Genomic DNA, 10727 nt, shown 5'->3' on the forward strand with positions numbered 1-10727 from the left:
CAGTGCACATTAAGAGTCTGTATTGTGGTTCTAGATTACTTCAGTATGATCAACTATAATACATTACTCTGGAATCTAAATTACTGAAGAATAACATTTATCAAGGTAAGGAATTATTTGCTATAAATAAAAAAACTTACCATCAACCATACGGTTTCGAAGACATTGGTTTTCATTTTTAAGTCTTGTGTTTTCCTTTTCGAGCTGCTTAACTTTTTGCTGTAGCTCAACTTCACTGGACTCTTTAAATGTCTGTAGAATATGACGGGATCTAATTCTTGAAGCTCCATCGGTTTTCTTTCTTATTTTGTGCTGTATTCAGAGAGGAAAAGAGTTTAAAATGAAAATATATATATATATGAATATGATTAAAAAAAAACAATCCTGCAATACATTTATTTAATATTTGCAGTAATTATCTCACCGGTAACTGTGGTTCATCAAGGTCACTATCATCTGAAATTTGAAGTTTTTTGTTTGGTTTAGGTACTCTCTTCATTTTAGGACAGGGCATTTTTGTTAGGTCATTAAGTTTTCTTCTTAGTTCGCCTTCTTTTCCTAAAATAAAAATAAAATAAATAAAACCCTGCATTATGTCCACAGATATTTGGGGATTATATTTATTTGTCATAAAAATACTGTGCTTTGACCATACAAATTAAGATGAACAGCCAACACTGAATCAAAACTGAAGTTAAATTATATCTGGTTTAATTTATTTTGTGATTTGGGGGATTTTATTGTAAAGCACAACACACAATAAATCGTTCTTACAAATGCCAGTCAAGTATGATGAGTTTTTAGCGCCCTCACCACCACCTACCATGTTATAAGAGTATGTTAGACGTACAACACATTAATAACTTAAACATTCATTTCAAATATACTGTGATTGTATATATCAAATAGCATGTAAAGACTTTAATGTTTTTTTTTTAAATAAACATTGTTACCAGTCATAATGATCTGCGCTTCATGGACAGGCCATCCACCTTTTGGAGGTTTGTTCGTGTCTCTCCACTCTGCTCTGAAGTTTCGAGTCGTCTCTTCGTCATCATCAGCAATGCTGAATAAATCAAAATTGCGAAAGCAAGCAGTGGGAATCACGCTGTAAGAGTCTTTGTCGACCCCGCTTTCCCACTTCACCAACGCGTGCATCACCGCCATACTACCTTCACCTTCTCGTCCGTTTTTTCTGCGCCTTTTTCCCCCGACAAGTCACGGCACAAAAAACAGTCCCGCTCTGCATTCTGGTACTTGGCGTTCTTAATAACACCAACAGGGTGTAATCGCATAGACCACTCGAGCATAAAGTACTACATATCCCATCTGTTACAGTTTTTTTTCATCTTCTGAAACTGCAATTTAGCACTTTCAACTGTTTCTTAGTGATTCCTAGAATTACTAACCGGTATTGTAGTCAATGTGTTTATAACCTTTTTTGTTTAACGATTTGTGTGTTATCCTATGGGATCCCATGGTCTTTGATTTGGTCACGGAAGTGATTTGTCTTTGATTTGTTGATCTAGAGTTGAATTTTAATTAGTTTTTCCCTTTTGTATAATTAGTGTAGTGCTACATTTAGTCTTTGTTTTTAAATAAATTTGACAATTTATATCTTTGGAATTGGTGTCTGCGTCCAATTATTACAGAAATTGAGTTATACAAGACTCCAGGATTCGTGATAAGGTGATACTATGAATTCACTTCTTTAATTGAAATGTATAAGTGTACCTTACGCTACATATATGTATGTATGTATGTATGTATGTCCAATTGCTTTGACAATACAAATGAATTGAATTGAGAGGGAGAGAGACAGACAGACAGACTGACAAACAGAAAAACAGACAGACACAGACACACACACACACAGAGCCAGCCAGCCAGCCAGCTCAGCGATGACATCACGAGCCTCTCTCAGCTGACTGCTATGACATCACAGAGCACGTACATTCCGTTGCTTGCCGTCTGTCAACCACTCAGTCACTGCCAGCCAGACTGGCTGGCTGGCTGGATGTGGGGGCTGCTTGCTGCTGCTGCGTACCTTAGCAAGCTTATTTGCTTGACCGGCCTTCCTACTCCTCTGCCCACATGCCCACCTATGCCTCTACTCCAAGATACTTATACAATAGAAAAACTATGGTAATAATAATATAGCCCAAGACAAAAAATATTAATCTTTCTAGACTGTATTAAAGTTCAGCACTTCGGAAAAATAGAATTATTTTGTATTTCAATAAAACAAAAATTATTACTGGTATCCACACACCCAACCAATGTAAATGTCACGGACGGTGTTAATTAGCTCCTTAATCACCATTACTTATTATATTTATATTTCACTTCACTTTATGCAATATGGCTTGTGTATTTTGTTTGGTTCTATATTGCCATTATTTTGTGTGTTGATTATCTTTCACTTTATTGTTTAATTTGTTATTCACTTAGTATTATTTTGATTGTTTGCACGCGTGCCTTATTATTTTTGTTTCTTCTTTCTTTCACAACTCACCTGGGTCCACCTGCACTCTTCACACGCGTCCCCACTTAATCACCCTGCCCTGGGAGAGGAGAGGATTATCTGCTGTAGTCCACTTTCCAATGTGGGAGGTCTCTGCGGCTCATATCTCATTCAATTATTTATTAATTTATCCTACATCAAGTTTATTTATTTTCCCACGTTTCATTCAATCACCATCAGAAGCTCTCTGTGCTAAAAGTGGCAGCACATTTGTCTCACACACATCAAACTCACCTTTTCCTGCTTCCCAAGCCTTATCAACTTACTCAGACCCTCGTCAACTTACTCAAACCCTCTTCAACTTTGGTTAACATTGCTCTGCATTCTAACAGCTATTCTTTCTCCTATTCTTAATTTCTTACAAGAAATGTATTCAGGTTTTTTTATCAATATGTTTTATTTATATTTATACAGATGTCACTCCATTATTCGTTTATTGAAGTCATATATGTACCTAACAAAATATTAGCCAATAGGCCATTGATCTCAATAATGATTCCCATAATCCTAGGACACCTTCTCTTTTACTCTTCCTTTCCATTCTTACTTTTCTCCTGTAAAGCATTTTATATTACTTGAGCTTACTTATTCTATAGTTGTAATCTTATACTTCTGCGGTATCTTACCCTTTTCCTACATCACTCATCTTAAAACCATGGTCTACTTTGACTTTCATTTCAGGTATTATATGCTAGGCACCAATAACCAAACATTTTCTGAAAGACTGTAACATGTCACCAGACTGTTTACATTCTCCTGCTTTCACAGGCTGTCAGGGCTGCACCAGGCTCTCTTCTAGCCTTTCGTTTCCTTGAATTTGACTTTTGACAGAGCTTGTCCATAACATGATGTTTAACAAACAAATTCTGGTTCTTCTTGTGGAGACACCATGACTATTTATGTATTACTATTATTATCCATCTGTTTATTCAATGTATATTTTGGATTACTTTTCTTATAATAGTCTTTCTTTCTGATTTCTGATGCTTGAGGCACTCTGTATAGAGCCAAAGATCCTCATGAATATGATAAATCTGTTGTTACATTTTTAAATATAATTCTAAAATGATTGCCAAAACATAGACATTTACCTTATATCACCTTCAAACTATACATATTCATAAACACACAAAGCACATACACATTGATATCTAAAGATAATTCAGATATCCGATCTGTGGCATGTTTTATTGACCCTGCAGTGTCTCAAACAGCCCTTATAACTTATTATTTAAGCTTATGATTATTTAGAATAAAATGTCAAATAATCCCACTCGATTATTTCATTATTTCACTATCTCAGTTTTCTTGATCCATTGTGAAAAAGTTCTGTTATTTCCTCCTCATCTGTAGAGGCTACATTAGCCCACTCCCCGGTCTGATATTCTCGTAGTAACTGTATCCAAATGTTGGGCGGACATTTAGCCTTCACGATGATGTGTACATCGTGCGGGTGAAGGAGGTGAATAACCATCTTTTCATCTAGAATATCCCAAAAAGTTGTGTTACCCTGGTTTGGTTTTAATTTTGGGAGGGACGCCCATATCATTTCTTTTTCTCCTGGGGAGAAGGGGACATGGGTTTTAGTCGTATAGACTATTGATTGACCTTCCTCTTTACTCTGTCTAGTTTTGACTTGCATGGGTGCAGCTGGGACCGTTTTCAGAGCGGTCAGATCTGGATACAATGTATTATTATAACCAAAATCAGTGATTGATTTATATTCCGGATTATATGGGGGAGGAGCGCTAGCAAAACCTCCTTTTTCATATTCCCATGCTTTGCGATCTAAATCATCCCAATCGGGCCTGTCGTCCTCGGAGTGATCTGTGTCGCGACGCGCTCCTAACACGGCAGCACATCGTGCACCTACACCTTCACCTTTTCTGACCACTTTTCTTGCCCTTCTAATTTGCCTTGTAGTTCTATTAATTCTATCGTATTTTTCACAACTTCTTCTCTCAATTCACATTACTGTTTATGATGATCTTCCATTTCTGTTATTTTCTTTTCTTGATTCTCACCAACCTGACACAATATCACAATTCCTTTCTCTGTCTTATCTGGTTGTTGTTGCTTCCACCAGTCCCGGTGCTCCTTCGGAGACCAGTCTTTCTCCCAACTTCCTTCCAACATTTTCTTCTCTACATTCTGTTTTTTTATTTCTCAAAAAACCAATAATGCTGGTGTCACTCACTGTGACGATTTATCTGAAATATTACATTATTATATATTATATTATGTATATATATTATAATAAAAACAAACACTCCAGTAAGGTACGGACACCCGTACATGACACTGGCTAAGGTAAGGGAACCCATAAACAACCATAAGCACCCCCGGACCTAGGACAGACTGTAACTTGCTAACTTGCTAACTGTTTTGTTTGCTTCACATCGTTTGCTGCTAGTTGCATGCCAAACGAGTTCGTTCTGTCCAAAATATAAGCTTTTTTCTTCTAATAAACTCAATAAAAATACAGTGCACTAGCAACTATTTCCCTTTCAAAAGTTGTAGTCCCGTTTCAGTTAAAACAAAATGTGTTCTTCAAACAAAGAAAATACTTGTGTTTCTTTTCCCTCTTTACCTGCTCTTATCACAAAGCTTCTCAACACAATCTCAGGTGCAGGTGCACTCTGCGCTATCCTTTGCCCGAGCTTTGTCCAGGAAAACTCACTGTAGCCATCTTAGTTCAACACGGGCTCTCCTTACCTGCGAGTCACACGGGTCCAGTTCACTTTGCAAGTGAACAGTCTCTTCTCAGAAACAATAAGGAAACTTGGAAAGAAACACAATCCCAGGTCGGTGTTAAAAAAAAGTTCTTTGTTTTCATATTAAAAGAAAACATTTGTATTTTCTCTGCACACTTCACAGCTCCAATTAGCACAACTAATCCCTGCCCCCCTCAGAACCGTCACTAAAGAAAGGTACTCACAGTCATTTTAAATATGACATCCTGTAGTGTTTGTTTTCAAAATATGATCTTATTATCACTTGAACCAAATAAATCCTTTGACCCACTAATACCAAATTACAGTTATGGGGGCCACAGATGTGATTTGAAAATACGATCTTCCATGTCTTTCTGTTGTGTTTTGACCTGGGGATCTGTAATTGTCCAAGTGGCTACTGCACATGTACTTATTTAATATTAAATGTGTTATTTAATTAGGCTTGGTTCTGGTGAGCATGTACAAGACGTCAGCTTTTTAAATAACTGTGTGTATTGGATCATACACATTTTAGAAATACTCTCTCAAACTTCCCGCATTGGTACCTCACCAGGGAGGTTGAAAACAGCAATAGCATTGAAAAAGTGTGATTGTAGTTCTGCTCTTCTGCAATATATTTCTACAATATCTTTAACATCTTCTTTAACATTGTTTTAAAGGCTGGGACCAATATGGTGGAATATCTCCAACACACGGACATTGAGAGACTCGACCCCTTTGTGCTGCTGCTCAGAGACCAACTCTCAGTTGTCTCTGAGTAGGCTATGGATCAACTTCCTTTCCTAATATGAAGGAGACCATGGATACAAAACCTATGAAAAACAGGTGATTATTGTTATTCTTCTCATTATAAACTACTTAATACATCTCTCCCATAAAGTACAACAGGATAGTGGTGACGTCATTCAGGATTGGATTGCCATTGGTCAAAAGCCCTCTGAGAGAAATTGTGTGGCGACACTCCACACTCTTAGAAGAAATTGTTCTGCACAGAACCATAAAGGATTCCTCGAGTAATCGCTCTGGTGGATCCCTTTATGGTTCTATGTAGAACCCCTTCAAAGGGGTTACATGAAGAACCCCCAAACATAGCGTTCTACACAGAACCATTCGTTTTAAAATGTTATATATAGAACCCATTCAAAAGGGGGACACGTGCTATACCTGAATTTGTTTTCCAAATACAATCTTTAAAAAATGTATGAGTTCATATATACAAACACACATACACAACGTAGAAATCGCACTACTAGTGAAGTAACTTCATTTACATTATATGCCACAACTCCTCAATTTGGAACGCAAAAACAAGACATCTGATGTAAAAGTGTAAACTAATTACGAACAGCACTTTTGATTTTTATCTTCAATTCAGGGGCTACTTATTCGAACAGTAAACTGTATTCTCTCTTCAGAGTGACTGGAATGTTTTTGCCTACATTCAACTTAAATATGAAAGTTTCCAAAAACGGCATAGTTTTGTTTAAGGCTATTCAATGCCAAACACAAAATTCTCTCTGCTTTCAGTGCTTGTCCTTCAGCACAATTACACAGGTTCATGATGTTCTCATTTCAATACATTGTTTTCTTATTTAAACTATTTGACTTTGAGCTTACATTGAGAATAAAATCACTTTTGCAAGTAAAACCTGGCCAAGAAAGGAAGCAGCACTACAATAAAACAATACACAGAATACAAAGCAGTTCCTTCAAAAGTGAAAGTGATAAAGAGTGATGTCTGTCAGTAAATTACGTTGAGATACATATTGGTTATTTTGAATTAGGAGTCCAACTTCAATAACTTCTATTAACAAGCCAAAATACAGATCAGAATTACGGGTAATTGAAAATAATATGTAGCGCCTAGGTAAGCTTGGATGTGTTCAGAGAAACACTAAAAACGGACCTTCCTCACACCCGTCTTGTTGAGGTGGACGTGGTCATACAGGTGATGTGGCTGGATGTCTCAGTGTGTGCCAGGTGGACGTTGGGGAGGAGGGCACATCTTCGGGATACTTCTGCGTTGATGGCCTGGATGATGTGCAGGGGCACGTCTGTGCGGGGCAGCAGTGTGGAGATGGTGATTTTGGCAGTTTGGAATTCCTCTGTGGCTTTCTTTGCCACCTGTCTCAGGGCTGAGGCCACATCGCCCCTGCGGGCACTCAGGTCGTTAGTGCCGGTGTGGATGAGGATGTGTTTGACCTGGCACAGCCTCCTCTTGGAGAGCAGCTCCAGGGCTCTCTGTGCTGTCGGGCACCAAAGCTTTTTCACTTTTCGCCCAGGGAAGAGGCGCCTCTCATCCAGGAACTTCCCATTGGAGTCGCTCAGAATGACCACCTCTGTGTTGACCTGCCACTCCGGGTTTTGCGTCGGGAGTGGTGGGGGCAGCGGGTGTGTTTTAGGGGAGTGGCGTTTCAGGGGTTTGTGTATTAGTGGCAGGTCTGGTGATAGTGGGGGTGTCAGGAGTGGTGGGGAGTGTGGGTGGATCAGTGGGTGCGTCAGTGGGTGCATCAGGGGTTGTAGGTGTTGTGGGGTCAGTGCAGTGCAGTCTCTGTGCTCCTCTCTTAGCTTCTCCAGCTGGCTCTGCAGGCTCCTCAGCTGGCTGTGCTGGGGTGTCCTGGTCAGCTCCTCCCTCGCTCTGTGCAGCTCCGTCCTCAGGGTTTGGCTCTGCTCCTCCTGGTCTCTCACTGCTGCTCTCAGCTTATGGATCTCAGCCTTGTGGTGCATCTTTAGTCCCTGAACTCCGCAAACTTCAGCTCCAGCACTGATAGGCATTCCTTTAGTGTTTTAATGTTGCTGGAGAGTTTTGGGGAGACAGGGGGGCAGTCTGTGGGAGATGGGGCACTGTTTGGCTCCGTGTGGCTGGGGGCAGACTGCAGGGTGGCCGGCTCTGGCTCGTGTTTCTCTACCTCAGTCTGCTGCTTTGAGGTGTGGAAGCCGAGAGATAATTGGTCCAGGCTGCTCTCGCTGTCCTGCACCATGATGGTCCCGTTGTGGTATACATTAAAAGTGAGCATCACACTGTCTGTGTCTTTCTCTACCAGCACTGAGATCTGCCTGCCTCTGCTAATGCCCCTCTTGTTGTTATTGGGGTATGTCTGGCACAGGGTTTTGTGAAAGGCGGTGGGGTACTGAGTGTAGAACAGTAGATTGTTCTTGACCCTGTTTTCTCCTTTACCGGTGTAGTCTAGGATGAGGGTCTCAGGAGATGCTCTCATCACAGCTTGTTTGTAGTCCTTCTTAGCCTGTGCAGAGCGAATGTCTTCAGGGTATCGGATTTCAAAAGGCAGCTCTGCAGTCAGACTGCTGTTCGATAGATTTGTATCAGTCTCAGTGGCAGTTGGGCTCTCTCCTACTGTCACTCTATTCAAATTGGAGCTCTGCATTTTCATTGGCTGAGTCAACTACTGAGAATGCTTATTTATTTTATTAATACATATTTTTTTGTTTAATTATTTGTCTCTATAGGTGAAAGGTCTTACCTCCAATTCTTGTCTTCAGCTTTTCTTTTCTGACTTTTCTTCCTGAACTGTCTCTCTGCTTTCTTCTTTTTGTGTTTCTCTTAAAATTATTATTTTTTGAATACTTTTTCTTCTGAATTTCTATTCCATGTCTTCTGTGTATGTTTATAGTGCTATATATTCATTTGTAAATGACAAATTAAATCCGCTTATGTATAAAAACAAATGTTTTTTAGGAGCTCATATTCCTCTCTCTCTCTCTCTCTCTCTCTCTCTCTCTCTCTCTCTCTCTCTCTCTCTCTCTTTCTCTCTCTCCCTCTCAATTCAATTCATTTGTATTGTCAAAGCAATTGGACATACATACATATACATACATACATACATACATACATACATACATCTACACGGAAAATAAATAATAGAATTATGAATCACAATAAGATGTAATGAAGTACAGAAAATGAAAATGTAAAAAAATGTGATCTTTAATACATACAAATAAAGAAAATAGGTTTACTATTTCCAGATTCCTTTGTTGAAATACAGTGACATGCATAACAAACAAGTATTTACATTATATTTACAGCCGGTGCTCGTGTGTCACTGTGTCCCTCAGGCTGTGGTAGGCGCTGACATATTGGGCAGCCAGGGTGGCTGTGTGTCCCTCCCCCAGGAGGACTGGCGTTTTTCTTTTTTCTCAGTTTTGTCACAGGTTGGGTGGGCATCCATTATGTTGTTACAGAATTTGTCCCTTATTTTGGGCTAAAGCTTTACGTGGAGGGGAATGTGGATCAGTTTGTACCATTTTTGGGAGAATCTGCCTTGTTGGGGCGGAGCTGTGACCAGGTGAACAGCAGATCGGGCATAGGTGGGCATTTGGGCAGAGGAGTTGGAAGGCCGGTCAAGCAAATAAGCTTGCTAAGGTACGCAGCAGCAGCAAGCATCCCCCACATCCAGCCAGCCAGCCAGTCTGGCTGGCGGTGACTGAGTGGTTGTCAGACGGCAAGCAACGGAATGTACGTGCTCTGTGATGTCATAGCAGTCAGCTGAGAGAGGCTCGTGATGTCATCGCTGAGCTGGCTGGCTGGCTGGCTCTGTGTGTGTGTGTGTATGTCTGTGTGTGTGTGTGTGTGTCTGTTTGTCTGTTTTTCAGTCTGTCTGTCTCTCTCTCTCTCTCTCTCTCTCTCTCTCTCTCTCCCTCTCAATTCAATTCATTTGTATTGTCAAAGCAATTGGACATACATACATGCATACATGCTAGAAAGTCATTACTATGTTATCTTAAAGGCTAACTAAGCAGAACATATATCATTATAGAACAGAGTCCATAGGTCTACACATGGTTTTAGGGAACAGGCACGTAGGTCATACCGTTTGACATTGTTTCCAAGGTTCTCATCGTAAATAACAAACAGAAATCAAACTAGCTTCTGGCCTGACCTTCTAGCTTGACTCTATCTTTCCGCCTTATATACTTGGTGAATAATTGAGGAAGTAGCACCAAGTGACCACATTAGGCTGCCTGAGGGTTTCTGGGGAGTGTAGTTGTCTAGGGTCGGTTTTCTACCCTAGAGTGCAGACCTTGCAGCAGACCTGGCCTGACATGTCTGCCATGTATGACCCTGCCCCTTGGTTTGTCCCACATCCTCCCCCCCAGCTGCGACCCCATAGGTCGAGCGACAGCCGCAAAAAAGCATGCACCCGGGACAGCCCATCAACATTCCCCATGGCCTTCCCTGGCCTGTGCTGCAGGGTGAAATGAAAATGTTGGAGACTCAAAAACCACCTCATCACACGGGCATTCCTGTCTTTCGAACGATGCATCCAAGTGAGGGGGGCATGGTCAGTGATCAGGGTGAAGTGCCTGCCCAACAAATAGTATCGAAGACTGTCCAAAGCCCACTTCACTGCCAAACATTCTTCTTCAACTACCAAATAATTTATTTCATTGGATTCCAACTTTCTGCTAAGGAACAACACCGGGTGTTCGTGATCACCCATTCTTTG

This window comes from Amia ocellicauda, unplaced genomic scaffold, assembly GCF_036373705.1.
Source record: "Amia ocellicauda isolate fAmiCal2 unplaced genomic scaffold, fAmiCal2.hap1 HAP1_SCAFFOLD_32, whole genome shotgun sequence".
NCBI classification, from domain to species: Eukaryota; Metazoa; Chordata; class Actinopteri; order Amiiformes; family Amiidae; genus Amia; species Amia ocellicauda.